The sequence below is a fragment of the Epinephelus fuscoguttatus genome, linkage group LG7 (genome assembly GCF_011397635.1).
Source record: "Epinephelus fuscoguttatus linkage group LG7, E.fuscoguttatus.final_Chr_v1".
NCBI lineage: Eukaryota > Metazoa > Chordata > Actinopteri > Perciformes > Serranidae > Epinephelus > Epinephelus fuscoguttatus.
The window spans coordinates 1117421-1134285 of NC_064758.1; positions in this window are offsets into that span (position 1 = coordinate 1117421).

Below are 16865 nucleotides of genomic sequence, written 5' to 3' on the forward strand. Positions count from 1 at the left end.
GCAATGTCACAAGATTTATTTCCATCCAGTGTTGCATTAATTTTTCACCAAGATCTTGCATTGATGATGGTAGAGTCTGACCGCTGCGCAAAGCCTTCTCCAGCACATCCCAAAGATTCTCAATGGGGTTAAGGTCTGGACTCTGTGGTGGCCAATCCATGTGTGAAAATGATGTCTCATGCTCCCTGAACCAGTCTTTCACAATTTGAGCCCGATGAATCCTGGCATTGTCATCTTGGAATATGCCCGTGCCATCAGGGAAGAAAAAAACCATTGATGGAATAACCTGGTCATTCAGTATTTTCAGGTAATCAGCTGACCTCATTCTTTGAGCACATACTGTTGCTGAACCTAGACCTGACCAACTGCAGCAACCCCAGATCATAACACTGCCCCCACAGGCTTGTACAGTAGGCACTAGGCATGATGGGTGCATCACTTCATCTGCCTCTCTTCTTACCCTGAATGCGCCCATCACTCTGGAACAGGGTAAATCTGGACTCATCAGACCACATGACCTTCTTCCATTGCTCCAGAGTCCAATCCTTATGCTCCCTAGCAAATTGAAGCCTTTTTTTCCGGTTAGCCTCACTGATTAGTGGTTTTCTTAAGGCTACACAGCTGTTCAGTCCCAATCCCTTGAGTTCCCTTCGCATTGTGCGTGTGGAAATGCTCTTACTTTCACTATTAAACATAGCCCTGAGTTCTACTGTTGTTTTTCTTCGATTTGATCTCACCAAACGTTTAAGTGATCGCCGATCACGATCACTGAGGATTTTTTTCCGGCCACATTTCTTCCTCGAAGACGATGGGTCCCCACTATCCTTCCAGTTTTTAATAATGCGTTGGACAGTTCTTAACCCAATTTTAGTAGTTTCTGCAATCTCCTTAGATGTTTTCTCTGCTTGATGCATGCCAATGATTTGACCCTTCTCAAACAGACTAACATCTTTTCCACGACCACGGGATGTGTCTTTCGACATGGTTGTTTAGGAAATGAGAAGCAACTCATTGCACCAGTTGGGGTTAAATAACTTGTTGCCAGCTGAAAGATAATCGCCCATGCAGTAATTATCCAATAGGAGGCTCGTACCTATTTGCTTAGTTAAATCCAGGTGGCGACTTTTTTTTTTTGGCCAGGCAGTGTATGTCCTTCTCATATAGCCTATATGCACAAAAACAGGTCAGTCCAAGTTTTGATTCTCTCTCTTCTCTTCTCTCTCTTTTTCTCTCTCTTTTCCTCTCTCTCTCTCTTTTCCTCTCTCTCTTTTTATTTTTCTCTTTTTTTCCTTTAATGTTATCTCTTTTTCTCTCTCTCTCTTTTTCTGTCTATCTCTCCCACACACACACACACACACAGGGTGCACCCTCTCTGTCTAAGTGTGTGTGTGTGTGTGTGTGTGTGTGTGTGTGTGTGTGTGTGTGTGTGTTGTTAGTATGTCAGAGAGGTGGAGTATCAATAAAAAAAAAGTTTCCACTAATTATTTCGGTGTTTATATCTTTTGGTTCTTAAGTATTTTTCATTAAAATGCATAATATAGCCAACAATATTATAGACCAAAAGTTAATCTAATTTATTATTGTAGAGTGTATTTAGCAAATCATCACTTTCAACTGGAGACACAGTGCAGCAGCAAAAACAAACAAAAAAAAGTCATTTTAAAAAGCCGACAAATAGTGTTAATTAATTGACATGAGACATTGGAGAGGTTGTCAGTCCTATTCTATAGTCTGTAATATTTTTTTTAATTTTATCATAACTTCTCGGAAATTACTCAAAAATGCATTCACTGTGTGCTTCTGAGCACACGGGCAGCATAAACAATTAAGTTACATATGATGGTCTGGCAGAGTGTTGCGGCGATTGGAGGCAGCTGACAGTGACAGTTTTTTCAGCAGCCATTTTTCTTCCTACCAGTAACCTATGGTTGAGGCAGCTCCAGCTCCAGCTCCGCTCACATGCTCTGACTCATGCATCAGAGCCTCTGAGCTACAGCGATAGATGCATTGGCGCTGTCCGTGGTGCTTTACACTAGGACCGCCAGGATTACAGCGCCCCTCCAAGCGCCGTAGTCCCACCGGCTGGCGCGGTCACTGTTGAGATTACATTCGTTTTTTATTATTAACAAAATGTTTTTTTATTGACAGTATGAATGGTTTAGTTTTCAAATAAATATTTGGAAATATATATAGCCTACCTGTACGTATCAAAATGTATAATTTCGGTCGAAGGTATAAATGCTCAGAAGTCTTGTGTGTCATTTTTGTAACTTAAAGGCTTCAGAAAACATACAAGACACATTTTTAGGAAAAGTCATAGGAAGAGAAGCTTGTAGGTTTTATCTAAACAGAGTTATTTGTATTATAAAACGGCTCTAGGACAAGTGCACTTACATTGATCACTTCATTCATTCATTCATTCATCTTCTAACCGCTTCATCCTCTTGAGGGTCGCGGGGGGGCTGGAGCCTATCCCAGCTGACATCGGGCGAGAGGCAGGGTACACCCTGGACAGGTCGCCAGACTATCTCAGGGCTGACACATAGAGACAAACAACCATTCACGCTCACATTCACACCTATGGACAATTTAGAGTTACCAATTAACCTAGTCCCCAATCTGCATGTCTTTGGACTGTGGGAGGAAGCCGGAGTGCCCGGAGAGAACCCACGCTGACACGGGGAAACTCCGCACAGAGGGACTCCCACACCCGGGATCAACCCTCTTGCTGTGAGGTGAGAGTGCTAACCACCACACCACCGTGCCACCCCCATAGATCACTTCCATAAAATAAAATGACAGTCAAGCACCCCCCCGGGATTCCGGGATTACGGCAGCCAATCAGCATTGAGCTGCAAGGACAGGACCCAGCAAAATACCGCTCCAGATGAGATTTCTCATTCAGGTTCCAGCTCATCACAACATGAGTCTTTTTTTAGGAAGAACCCACCACACACAGGAGCACTCCTTCAACAGCCACGCTCATTGCGGGGGAAGAAATGTAGGAGGGGGCAGAAACGCCCCGAGAGAGCCCTACAACACACTCAATCTATCAAGTAAGCCCATCACAGACACTTGTATTTCTGCCCTGTGTAAGGGCCTTTCTTTTTGTCCCACAACCCACTGTAAAGACTTTGATGTATTTGTTGATGTCCAGAGGTTTTTCCGTAACCTATGCCTTAAGGAGTTCTTCAAGAACCATCGGGGGACCACTCTCCCTATGTTAACAGCTCTACTGACACCCACGGGACGGGCCCCACCAGCGACACAGGGACTGTGAAGGACCAGGAAACCACCTCTAACTCCCCCACTAGACCTCGTACTCATTTTAGAGGTAAATCAACTTTCATTCCACCACAACACAGAAACTCTTCAGGTGACACATAGATATATAGAGATATATCTAAGTTACTGGGACAAGAGAGACAATACAAAGTTATACATAACCTGTCAGGACTACAACGCATTGAACTGGACACTCTAAAGTTGATAAGCCCATTGTTATTCAAAGTGCGGACAAAGGGGGTGCCCTGGTGATATTAGACAGAGATATGTACAACCAGGTAGTGATGAGGCAACTTGTTAATGACACTTTTTATCGGAAGCTTCCTGTAAACCCAACTAATGAATTCATAACCAGAGTCCATGGATGTCTCAATGAACTTCTAGCCAGAGGAGACATCACTAAACATGAGCACTCCTTTATGTTGGTTCACTCACCTGTGATACCGGTTTTCTTCACTTTACCTAAGATACATAAACCATACAGTGACACTCCTCCTGGGAGACCGATCGTGGCTGCAGTTGGCTCCCTCACAGAAAAAATATCTGCCTTTGTGGACTTTTTTCTTCAATCCTGTGTAGCTTCTCTGCCCTCCTACATAAAAGATTCCATTGAGTTTATTAAAATGATAAAAAATGTACAACACAGCCACAGTCAACAGCTGCTGGTGACCATGGACATTGAATCTTTACATACAAATGTGCCTATACAAGGCGGACTGAGGGCAGCTGAACATTTTCTTCTTCATCGAGAGATGAACTCGACTCAACAGCTCACACCTAGTGCCTCATGCATATTAAAGCTGTTAGAGATTGTGCTGACCATAAACTATTTTATGTTTGACAAGTATTTCTTTTTACAGGTGTCTGGAGTCAGTATGGGGTCTAAGATGTCCCCGAGTTTTGCGTCCCTGTATGTCGGACTGTTCGAACAGGAGGTGGTGTTGAATCCCTCCAAGAATCCATTCCTGCCATACATCACCACATACAAGAGGTACATTGATGACATCTTCTTCATCTGGACTTCTACAGAAGACAAACTGAAAGACTTCTACAAATTCATTAACACACAGAATACACATTTGAGGTTCACAGTGGCTCATGACCCTTTTAAAATGAACTTTTTGGACATATTGATTGTTAACAGCAGTGATGGCCTCAGCACTACTCTGTATAGAAAACCTACTGATAGAAATTCACTGTTACATGGACAGTCGTAGCACCCCACCCATCTGAAAAGGAGCCTTCCTGTGGCCCAACTGAACCGCATACGCCGCATATGCAGCTCAGATACTGACTTTGACAAACAAAAGGTGGAACTTGAACACAGGTTTTTACAAAGAGGGTATCGAAAATTGTGGGTGACTCAAGCCTCTGCTCGTTTTTCTAACCTCACACAAACTGAGTGCCTGTACACAACCAGAACTAAAAATGTTGACAAACGTATCACTTGTTCCTTTCAATATTCCCCTCTGGCACAAGATACGTCTTCTACAAACATTGGCATGTGGTAGCCACTGACCCTGCTCTGAGAGGGCTCATGGACAACCCACCCTGCATTGTCTACAAAAGATCTCCAAATCTCAAGAACATGTTAATGAGAGCGGATTGTCCCAGTCCCCCTCCCACCTTGACCTTTCTGGGCCCCGTACCACCCGGCAACTATAAATGTGGCAACTGCCAACAATGCAGTTTCACAAGGAAAACCAGCACCTTTCATCACCCATGCTCCAGCAAAAAGTTTTCTGTCAGAGGTTTCATTTCCTGTAAGACTCATAATGTTATCTACATGCTCAAATGTCCCTGTGGACTTGCCTACATAGGTAAGACCTCAAGACCCCTCAAAAACAGAATATCTGAACACAGATGTGCCATCAAGAATCATGACCAAAGGAGCCCTGTGGCCAATCATTTTAACCTCTTGAATCACACTGTGGCCTCCCTGAGCTATCTGGGGATCGAACATGTTCAACTTCCTAGGAGAGGCGGAGACATTAATAATCTCCCTTTAAAATGCAAACTTTTCTGGATTTACACCCTAGACACTATGTCACCTAGGGGTCTCAACGAGGAGATGGACATCCGACCTTTCCTGTAATTCCTCTGACCGACACTCTGTGGTTATGCTCCTCTGATTGCATGTTTTTGCTACTTACTGCTTTCTATATGGTGTTTTGTTATCTTTTGCACATCACTGTACTTTGAGGTACCTCAGTAGTGTTCTGTCCTTTATGATGGCTTATTGGCCTGATGTTGTGTCAGACACTCTACCCCGCGTTGTTCATCCAACACTGTATGTGTTTTGTTGTTTGAGTGTGTCTATATATATGTATATATATATATATATATATGTATATATATATATCTTTAGACTGATGGTCTTTTTGTACATATCTCTATTTATTTATAGGATATGTTTACGGTCCGTTCACTTGTGTGTAGACGCTCACACGTATTTACATTGATTGTGAGGCTTGTGTGTATGCATGTGCACACCTACGAATCTTTGTCCTTTATTCCTTTACCATATTAAGGACATACACATTGTGGTGCCCTATGATATTATGAAACAAGGTACATTTTCTATTTAAAGTTGTTAGGTTACCTGTTTTCTTTCTCCTTTCCTTGAACACATCAGTGTATCACGTGACCACATCATGTATATATTTAAGATGGCGGCACCCTCTATTTTGTTAGTCTGATGAAGAGCATAACGCTTGAAACGTCATTTCATTAAAACTTCAGCATTGGAGCCCTGCAGTGTGCGAGCTGTTTGTTTTTTTCACCTCAAGGTTTACAATTTGTGTAACAGGACATACTAGGGATGCAGAGAGCCCTTTGAGCATAACTGTGTTCATACCAAAGACATCTTTGGCTCTGGAGGACCTAAGAGATCCAAACACTCTCATGACATCTGACTCTGTAATAGTTTCTAGATTGAAAGCTGGTTCAGTATGTCTGACTTGGCTGGGAATAATGTGCTTAGGGGAAAAGCACTTGATAATGTCATCTACTGAATCAATGAAATGGTGATTGAGAGCAACTGCTACTTCAGCTGGGTTGCTCAAGAGTATTCCATTAACATAAATTTCAATTGATTTGGTATTATTAAAATTTTGCCCCATTAGTTTTCTTAGTTGGTTCCAAATATTTTATGTATTACCTCCTGCTTTTTCTATTATGTTCAAAAAAAAGTTTGCCTGTAATGTCCTCAGCTCTTTGACTACCTTTTTATGAAGCTTGGTAAAAGTATATCTGTCAGTGCTTAATTTGGATTGGGAGCGTACCTATGTTCCCCGGGTTCTATGTTCCCCGGGTCCTATGTTCCCCGCTTTGTATGGGACCCCAAAAGGGTGCTATGTTCCCCGCTTTCTATGGGATCGGGGAACATAGAACCCTTTTTAATAATAAGGGTTTTATGTTCCCTGCTTTTCCCCCTTTTAAAAAAGGGTCCTAACCCCCTAACCCCTAACCCCTTTTTCTCAAAAGGGTCCTATGTTCCCCAGCAACAGCGGGGAACATAGGACCCTTTTTCTTAAAAAGGGTTCTATGTTCCCCGGTCCCATACAAAGCGGGGAACATATTTCCTTTTGGGGAAAGCGGGGAACATTTTTTTTAAAGGGTCCTATGTTCCCCGATCGGGGAACATAGAACCCGGGGAACATAGAACCTGGGGAATATAGGGATGACCCCATTTGGGATTTAAGAGCAATCTTTAAAGCCATATCTCGTTTTTTCATTAAATTTAGGATATTTGTATTGATCCAAGGAATTATGTTCTTTCTTTTCCTACGTCTTTGTCTACATGTAAAGTCATCAATTGTACTCTGTAGTTTTTGCATGAATCTTTGACTGTCATCTTCCAAAGAATTTCCCATCAGTACAGCCTCCCAATCAATGTTTTGAACAGCACTTTCAAATCCATCTTTTTGGGAATAATCAAAGATTTCTGTTCTTGGACAAATGGAATAAAATGCTTTTTGGTTAGCTTCCTCGCTATCAGAGTCAAGTTGTGGTCCGACAGTCCAGTCGGCATATTAAAGGATTTATTGATTTGTTTTGGCCTATTGCTAAAAATAAGATCAATTTTTGTGCAGGTGGTTTTTGTAATTCTTGTAGGACCTTTTACCAGCCATGCAAGATCAAAATGATCAGTGATCTGTTTTAAAGATTTCCTTGATGATTTCACTTCCCAATTAACATTGAAGTCTCCCATGAGAATCACCTCCTTATGAAAATTACATTCCTTTAGCATATTTTCAAAATGTTCATAAATGGTATTATTGGAAGGGGGGGGGATACAATACAATACAATAAGCGAGAAAGACATAGATGGAGACAAAGTCACATTAAGTCCAATACACTCCAGTTCGTTGCAAGACCACTGTATTTCATGACACTGAAAACTCTCTTTCACAAAGATTAAATCTCCACCACCCTTTGAGCCTACTCTATCCTTCCTATTAATGTTATACCCAGGAACATGTAATATTGACAATGGTAAATTTTCATTAAGCCATGTCTCAGATAAACACAGGAAATCTAGGTTGGAGTCCAATAATAGCTGATGAATTTGATCACTTTTAGATTTAAAACTTCTTATATTCAAGTGTCCTCTTAAAATGCCCCTTGGCTTTAATTTTGGGTCCCAGATTATTCTTGAGTAGTTGACAGTCTGAAATAAGTTCAATTTCCGGTTTTTGGAGATCGCTGTATTTGGAACCTTGTTTTTTTACAGTGTGCGATGTGTTGTCTGGCATGGATTTCGCAAAGTTTCCAAACTTCATTTTTACAGTGTCTGCAGTTTGATCCGGTGACAGCTTAGGGGGCAATCACACAGAGATAAAACGCTAGAAGCGCAACGTCAGTAAAACAATTGTTTTCCTATGATACAACCGTTTTTCCGGGGTCTTTTTAGATGTGTGTTTTTGTAGATGCTTCTTTTTAGACACGCGTAGACACTGAAAAGTTAAAATATTTTCAACTTTTTGAGCGTCAGATGCCAGTAGCACCATTCGTCATTATCATCATTGGCCCAGGAAGCCAGTCAAATCCTCCTTCCTGTTTTGTTGTGGCAGTTACGGCAGTTTGGTCAGTTACGGCAGTTTACGGCAGTTACGAGCGACAACACAATGCAATCCGAAGACAAGAAATTTATCCTGACAATATTTGATTTTTAAGAATTATACAACACACGCACACCTCAGTACTCGTACAAACACAGGAGGGGACACACATGGAGCTGTGTGAGCAGCACAACGAATTTGTCTGGTGAGTACAATGTAATTGACGACGCATAGCAGCTTGTTAACTTTCAGACAGTGGGATATGTGAGAGGGCTGGTGACCTTATTTCGTAGTTCACAGTTTTTGTGCTGCATTTTTATGTATGAAAAGTGCTATATAAACAACGTTGGATTTAATTTGATAGTTTGTGATAGTTTCACGTAAGCTAGTACTGTCTCTACTGTCTTTGAGGGAAACAAAATATTTTTGAATGGAGTAATTTTGTATTTAAAATACTCAAAATACTATCTCCACAAGAAAGTTTTTTTTTGTTTGTTTTTTAATATTTTTATTACGGAAGAGTATTGCATTCACTTGACAAATAAAAAAAAAATCTGTTTTATTGAGTAATTTTTTTATGTTTTTCAGTGTAATTTTTTTTTCCTGTTTTTTGTGGTAATTTTTTTCTGTTTTTCGCGGTAATTTTTTTTCTGTTTTTCGTGGTAATTTTTTTCTGTTTTTCGGGGTAATTTTTTCTGTTTTTCTGAGTATTTTTTTTCTGAGTTAAGAGAGCAATAGAACAACAGACGCTTTCATTCCTTTCTTGAGAGCTTGACGTAATTGACGCAAACATGACCCGCTTGTTTAGTTTGATCCAGTTTTACTTTGTTTTGGGTTTGAGACACTGGGAGATACTCTTGTCTTTAAGTCATATAGATGGTGTTATCATTAGTTTGTCGACTTTACGCAGGCACCTTAAGACTTTAAGGTTGTTCAGACAAAAAGCCCATTCAGATCTGCTGGACATTGCAGTGTTTCTCCAGAATCAGTTGGACACATATGGCAAGCTCCATGGATACAAGATGATGCATCTGAAATGCATTCAGGCTGGCTACGTGGTGACTCAAGAGACAATCAGGAGACGAAATGAATGAATGAATGAATGAAAATATTGGATCCACGGGGAGTGCAGCTGAGGCGCCGGAATCGCCTTTGGCGGCGTTTGTATCAGAATCCAGGCCCAAACTTTTTGTGGCACGTTGACTCGTATGATAAATTCAAACCTTACGGGATCTGCATCAATGGTGCAATAGACGAGTTTTCACGGATGGTGATATGGCTACATGCATACTCTACAAACAGTGATCCCAAGATAATCGCTGGATACTTTATTGATGAGGTGTCATCAAGGAATGGAACTGCTACCCGAATTCGATCTGACCTAGGGACAGAGAACTGTTACATGGAGCAGATGCAGATGTTCATGCGGCATGATCATATGGACGGATTTTCGAACAGATGTTATCTGTATGGCTCAAGCAATCATAACCAGAGGATAGAGAACTGGTGGGGATTTTTAAGGAAGCAACATGCACAGTTCTGGATGAACGTGTTTCAAGATTTAAAAGACTCTGACTACTTTTCTGGTGACTTCCTGGACAAAAGTCTCATACAGTTCACTTGTCTTGAAATAACAGAGGTAATGTATCCTCATTGCTTTATATAGTACCTAGGCTATTATGTATACCTCAAAGTTGCAATACATTTCTGGTGTTTTTCCCCCATAGTACAATAACTGCAGTCAAGCCAGCCGTCTCTTGTTTTTGTGTGTTCAAGCCAGCCTTCCCAACATTTCAAGTGCGCCCGTACTGTAGCCTTTACTCGCATACGGCTGAGAAAGTCAGTTTAAGTATACTAGCCGTGTACAAACATCCGGTTTTCAAAATAGAATGTGAAAGGCATAAAAAGATACGTGTCAAAACGTTAATTTATGAAAAAAAAAATGCATTTTAGCTCAATAGCTTCCAGGGTCATGTGACATAATGGCTCAAAATTAACGTTGGATCATTTTGACACATCTGTCTCTTTATTGCCTTTCACATTTTATTTTGAAAACCGGAAGTTTATACACGCTGTAGTATACTAGCGCTGACTTTACCAGCTGTATCCGTGTATTTACTGCAATACGGGTGCACTTGAAATGTTGGAGCGGCTGACTTGACCGCAGTTAATGTGTCAGAATAATACCATTGACACCTCTTTAATGCTTGAAGTATTAAGAGGTTTTACTTCACCAAAAGTATTTTACCAAAGTAGCTACCACCCTGTGTAATGGGTTAATTGTGGTACTAATACCACACTGTGATTCCCACTCAAAGTAGGTTATATGAAGTAAAAGGACAGTATTATCAGCAGTGTATATATTCAAAGTACTTTAAGTATGAAAAGTTAGCCTGGTAAACCAGACTGTCTGCCAGGCCTCATATTCATTTGAACTGGCAAGACAATTCACATTTGTGGATTTGACTGGTGAAGCCAGGCTAATGAAAAGTATAAAATGCAGTAAAATGTTCCCTGTCAGTGTTTTACTATGTATCTAAGGTTGCATTTTACAGTTTACTGTTGCAGATGTTTAAGATTGAGATGATTTGAACTATATTATTGGCTAGTTTAATGCATCATAATATATAGCTACTGCAGTTGGTATTGCAAATGTGTGAACTGATTTTCTCACTTTCTATTTTTATTTATATTTAGAGAGAACTGCAGGACATTGTTCACCTTTGGAACACTCACAGAATTCGCCCATGCAGAAATGTTGTGTCTCCAGGTGGGCGCCCAGTGATGATGTACAACTTACCCCAACTATTTGGTGCCAGAGAGTACCTCAAAGAGGCATCCCAACAAAAGGTTCAAGCCTGCAGAGAGGAATGCCGTCAGAGAGGACCATATCCCTGTGATAACACAGTGTTTGACATTTGCTGCCTTGCCATGGCAGAAAACAATCTTCATCCACCCACCTCTCCAGAGGAAGCCATTGAGCTTTACATGTTCTTACGTGCTTACATACGAGCTCAAATATAATGATCACGACGTGCTCTACTGGATCAAATGACTGGGTAGAAAATATTATGGACCATGAATTTCATGTTGTGTTTAAACTGTGAATTACTGAACTCTTTACTAATGGACATCTCCCCTTTGGGCTTTGTATGTTCTCTTTTTGAAATATTGCATCACGTTACATGTTGTGAAAAATGGAAAGTCTTGGGTGCATTGTAAAAAGGACAGCCTACAAAAAAGACTGGACAGCCATATCAATTATAAATCAAACACGTTATACTATCTTGTCCTCAATGGTGTGTATGCTGACTTTGAAATATAGCTCTTTTACAGACAGAATTCCTGTTAACAATGAGAAGTTAAAGGTTTTTCTTTTGATATTTAGTTGTTTAATTAAGCATTTAGGAAATATACCTTCCTGTTTTTGTTCCTCAATTTACTGTGTCAATTGCATCCAAACAATTACATGTAACAAAATTTGGTAATAAGATGTAGGAATATGTTGTATCTAAAATTAGTTGGTGATTATGTCAACTCTCAAACATGGAAACAGGTCAGATCAGCTTTGCTTATGTAGCTGGATGAAATGTCACTCTATAAATTTATGGTGAAGTGCAGTTGTCATTAAACTTTGAACAAATGAAGCATATATTTATCTTTAATTAAAGCATGCTTCCTTTTTCTTCAGTTTACACACATTTGATAACTTTAACCTTTCACAATACAAGCACCCCATAACAAACAGGAACTCCAATTTTAAGATTCTGGTTGGAAACAGATCATGTCTCACTAGAGCAGGACTACTGAACGACATGAATCAACAGTAGACACAATTTGTTTGAAGACAGCTGTACAAAACAAGACAGCAACCTGTGATTTTAGTTGCACAAAAAACACCTCAAAGTACCTTCTACTGTTAAGAGCAGATTAACAAACACGGTCAGTATTAACATCTGACATGAGGTAGAGGTTCCAATTCTATTAGAATTTAACAGTGAAAATTTAACTTTTGAAAGTATTTAGTTTAATGTCTGAACATTCTCATTCTAGAATGATAACAAAAATTGTCTTAAATCAAAATAAATTGTTTCTTGGTATGATAAAAAGAAAATACTGAAATTTTAAAAAAAAAGCATTCTGCTTATCACACAGCCCCTGAGCTAATCACATATTCTCCATAAATGCTCTGATAACAAAGTGTCATAACCTTTGTATGTATTGTCCTCCCTCCCAGGTCAAATTGATCCAGTCTGCTTTGAATGTTCCTTCTTTTATCCCTCCTTTCTTTCTTTCCTCCCTCCCTTTTTCCTTCTTTCCTTTCTTCTTTCCTCCTTCCTCCCTTCTTCTCCTCTGTCCTTCCTCCATCCCTTCTTTCTTTCTTTCTTTCCTTCCTCCCTCCGCCTCTCCTTTCCTCGCTCCATCCCTCCTTTCTTTCTTTCTTTCTTTCTTTCCTTCCTTCCTTCCTCCTTTCTTCCCCTCTGTCCTTCCTTCCTTCCTTCCTGCCTCCCACCATCCCTCCCTTCTTTCCTCCATCCTTCCTCCATCCTTCCTTCTTCTTCCTTCCTTCCTAACCTGAGGACAACACGAGGGTTAGATCAAAGTAAAATATAAATTGTTTCTTGATATCATAAAACCAAAATCTTGAAATTTAATAAAATAAAATAAAAACATTCTGCACTCATCATACAGCTCCTGAACTTATCACATATTCTCCTTGCATGTTCTATCCCACATTTACACACAGTCTAAACCTAAATAGCTGGCACTGATGGGGAAGAGAAAGGTGTGTATGTGTTCATAGGTCACTTAGGCACTCTTATGCAATGTCCATTGCATAAGAGTTGCAGGACAGTATCGCCTCCATTTCAGCTCGAAGCTCAGGATAGCTGTTGTAAGTTGATGGTAGCTTCGAAGTTGGGCCACAAGTGTGTGCAATTGGCCGCCGTGCTAGCCCTTCCAAAGAGGTGAATGTGACTTGAATTTCTTTTACACAGATGACATCAGACCCAGTTAGAAATCTCATCACCTTCCGGAGGCCAATTTCATCCAGTCCCCTAATGTACTGATGGAAAAATCGCAAACTTTCGTTGTCTGCTGAAGTAGCTGGAAAAGCTGTTATCATCTTTAACACCTTTCGTGTTGTTGGTTTAAGATCCTCATACATCTTCTTCATATCCTGTACACTGGGGAAAAACTTCCTGAGTGTCGGTCCTGCAACTTCTGCAATATTATCCAGTGCATATTTTGAGTGCTGGATTATTTGCTTGTGAGCCACCTGGACAAGCATGGCTCTCAAGTTATCCTGTGATGGTACTGTTCTTACTCCCATGCGATCCATCAGATCAAGAAGCTCTTCCTCATCATCGCCGACAACAGCCTCTTGCAAAGCAGTGGACAAGAGATCACGTTCAGACTGACTAAGATACAACATCAGCGAGTCAACCAGTAAATCAGGTGAAACAGAGTGTTCACCAAAGACGACTGCTGCTGTAAAGGCTTGTGCCAGCCGAAATGGAAAATACCCACGGTCCTTCAGTCCCTTGGCCAATATCCTGCCAACAGACTTCCATTCCTCCTTTTGCCATTTTGGGGATAGTGATGGCACCCTCACATCTGCACCCTCTGCAGCACAGTCTAGAAATTCTGTCCAGAAGGTGGCGTACACATCCCAGGACACACCATCAGCATCTGCCCCCATTTCATCGATGAAGCTGTATTTCACAGAGTAGCTCATCATTGCATCATCCTTGAATTGGGCAATCAGTTCATCCAAGAGTGTCACTCTGTGAAGTTTCACCATCACATACAAAAGTTCACTGGCAGGACTTGGTGGTCTAGCAGAGGCTGTCTCAGCATCAGTAGGAGTTGAGGTGTAGGTGGGGATGTTGATTTGTTCTTCTATTGCAAGGATTTGCTCATGTATGAGTGTATCATCGAGATCACCTAAAAATGGCCCACCTGGCAAAGGACCAATAATGACCTCTGATGTATCACACAAAGATGTAAGATCAATAAAGACAACTGCTGACATTGTGGCAGTGCTTTGCTCATCACCTTCCACTATGTACATTTGATGTTGACTGTTTTGTCTTTTCTGTGTCAGCTGCTCGACCTCTTCCATTGTGTGTTTCTCTTGTCCAGGCTCTGCTGTGTTTTCATGTTGCTCATCTGTCTGTATATCAGTTCCTTCCTCTGTTTCATTTTCACTGGTCAGGGTGTTTGTGAACAAATAAAATCTTAACAACCCCAATTTGTGTGTTTCGTGGAGGTCTCCCACGCTAACATCCTCATCAACACATGCTTCCTGAAAGTCAACTATGTCGTGACTGAACTCTTCCCACTTTCCCTTCATCGACATTTCATTAGGGAAAAACAGTTTTTTAGCATGTGACAGAATCTCGCTTTTAGTGGCTTTCTTGTTAATATCAAGAACTCTGGTTCCTCCACCACTGCGTTTTCTGACTTGTTTGCTGTCATGTATCCACCCTAATTCTATTTTTTCTTGTCATCTTACAGGCTCTCTTATTAGTTTTTAGATGCATCTGTGGTGGATGCACTGGATTTTCCCCCTCCAAACCTTGATCAATGCATTTGTTGCTCATTGTGCCCATTTTATTTTTTAAGTTTTTCAAATAAGGACTGTTTTTTTCCTATCATCTCCACCTCTTCTCTGTTTTTCCAAACAGAAACGCCTTGTGGCAATCCTGTCACCATAGGCTGGAATGTAAGCAGCCATAGTGGCATCATCTATTTCTCCAATTACAGAGCTGTCAATCTGCAAGAAATAAAAAAAGTATACATTAGACATGACACAGCTTAAAATATATATTATCTCCAAGACTACTTTCAACTAATTTCAGGACAACCAAATACATCAACAGTAACTTGAAAGCCTACTTAATCCTGTTTATCTATTGTTTTAGTTTAGAGTCATGCAGTTGTTTTCAAATGGAGTCATATGGCATTTACTATCATTTCAACTCCACATACTCAATATCATATTTTAGCATGATATATATTGAACGTGTTGTTCTAACTGTTCTTATACCATATACATCATCTGTATGATCATGAGTTCATAAGTTCATAAGTTATCAAATTTCATTCATTTGTTGCACATTACCATACTTGCAAAAAAGCTTATTCTCATACCAATTTGATGAATTAAGTCTTACTTCTATAGTATAGAGTACTTCAGATAAAGCAGGGGATAGGTTGTGTATTTATTAATATATTTGTATAACAGTGATGTCTCTCCATATTTCAGGATGCATTGTTGGAGGGGATGACAAATGAAAATATTTGAACCTCTGGCACTACATGTGATAGTCTAAAATGTAAAGGTACATGTGTAATACATTGAAATTCAGTGAAATATAAAAATATAGTTGAGAAAATAATTTAAAAAAAATAATATAGTACTGCAGGAACAAATGTATGTTGATGTACATGATCCTGCTGCGTTTTTGGAATATTCTCCTCAGGAACACCTCTGTTCTGAAGAAACAGACCATCATCTTGTTGGAAAGGGGGGTTTGAGGATGTAGCCATTGCTGGCCCTGCAAAAATGTGGGAAAAAGGCAGATAAATATTTGTTACGCCAAAAATTAACATGTTTAAAACTCTAAAGCCCAATAGTGTCATATTGTCAAATTATATGAAAGCATAAGCAGTTGACCTATAAATACCCTATCTATACAGTATGTATACTCATTTGAAAGTCGACCTGTCATTAGATATTTGAATGTGCTCGTTCAAATCACCACAAAAACAGGTTTGTGTAATGTCCATCTGCATGAAAGCTTTCACTGGTTATTCATAAACAATAACATTACTCAACTATTACAGAAGACTAAACTCTGCAGCACATAGAGTGGGCTTTATTATTGTTATTACTATTACTATTTAAATTGAAAATAAAATCCAGATTGGGGCTTTGCAACATATGGTAGTAGCTCATTGTACTTTACCAGTAAGCAGGTGCAAAAACGTTTCAAATTTTAAATAATTTTATTCCACACCATATACAAATATGTGCACGGACGTTTCATGCAGGATCTTTCCTCACTGTGTATCAGGTGCATGTATGTATTAAATGACAAACGATCACAACAATCTCAGTAACTCAAAGTACTTGTCATGATGCGTCAATATAATGACTAGTCTACTGGCAATATTTCACTTAGCAGACGCTTTTATCCAAAGCGACGTACAACACAAGCAAGATCTAGGATGTTCTGGTTATGTTTACGTGCTCATGTTAAACTACTTCTATGTTAATATCCTCACGTTACGTTTCTATAGTGTTAGCGTGTACTATAGCATATAAGTTAACCAACGTTGTGACGAATAGCTCGTTAGCATAACCCCCTCTCTAGCGAAATCACTGGTTTCTCTAGCTCATTCTACTTGTGCCAAGCCAATATATTGAAAGAAAGGCGGTTAATTTGTGATGAGTAACAATGTCCAGCATGATGGAAAAAAACTGTTAGCTTAACGTTAGCTGACAACTGA